Genomic DNA, 1,187 nt, shown 5'->3' on the forward strand with positions numbered 1-1,187 from the left:
TAAAGAGGAAAAACATTCATTTCGGCAGTGCCATCTCATGAATAGAGCAATCTGATCATCCTTTGCTCTGCTGCTGGTGTGAATTTTACACATATCCTTACACGTTTTTGACAGGGTGAAGGTTCAGCCTCACACGGAACAGAATAAAAGATGGTAGCAGTTTATTTTCCAGAAGCAATTGGATGTCTTAATCGTGTCACTCTTGAATGACCACAGTTACTTTTTCCATAATGAAAGGTCTAATTGCTTTGGGTTCCCGTTTCCATTTTCAAGCTGGTCTGGGGCATTAGTGTCTGTCTCCATTAGCCTTTGCTGGAAGTTATTTGTACGATATTTTTGGTGCCAGCTGCATTACAAAAATGTTGATGGCCAGTATTTTGGCCTGTGATAATTGGGTGCTTTCAGTGTTAGAACTGCCAAGCTGTTAATTAGCTTGATGGAAGGACTATATATCTAATTTTTATTTTCACTTTGATGTGCCAGCATTATCTTCTTTTTAAGTAGATCTCTGCTAAAGTGTTTTGAGAAGTGCTTGTTTTCACAAAATAATCATCGTAGATTAGTGAGTTATGAACAGCTGCCTGTTATGAGGGCTGATTTAGTCCATTACTCGAGGCATGAACCAAAACATCATTGGTGCAGAGTATTTATGGGAAATCCACTTTTGCTGCACTCTGATAATAGCACAGGAAATCAAGGTAGTACTCTGGGACTAAAGCAATTTCACTATTCGTAGAACTTTGATATCTAATGGTTTTCTGATTAGCAGAGAAAAGCTACACATACCAAAAATCAAGTCTAATATAAAGAAAGGGAAGCTAAGCTTCTTATGACTTCACTGCAGACTTTTGATGTTTCTTTCGTTTTGTCTATTGTAAAATGTTGATATGCTTAAGCAAAAGTGTAACCACAACAATCCTGCCTCACATGGGATTAGGATTTCTAATATATGTTCCTGCTTTCATCACTCATTTTACTAATAGATTTTAAGATTCTGGACTGAGTTCGCCAAGTTGGCAGCCAGGCAAATAATCATTAAAATGGACAACCGCCCAGTTCTGACAGAAAAGTCTTTGAGCACATCTGAAACTCTGGAATGGCTGGAGCTGCCACATGGTGTGATGGCCTTGGTTCCAAAGGAGATAATCTGTACATCATAATGCCTAGAATAGGTAACAATTAGTGTT

This window comes from Propithecus coquereli, unplaced genomic scaffold (assembly GCF_000956105.1).
Source record: "Propithecus coquereli isolate 6110/MARCELLA unplaced genomic scaffold, Pcoq_1.0 Scaffold130, whole genome shotgun sequence".
Taxonomy (NCBI): Eukaryota; Metazoa; Chordata; class Mammalia; order Primates; family Indriidae; genus Propithecus; species Propithecus coquereli.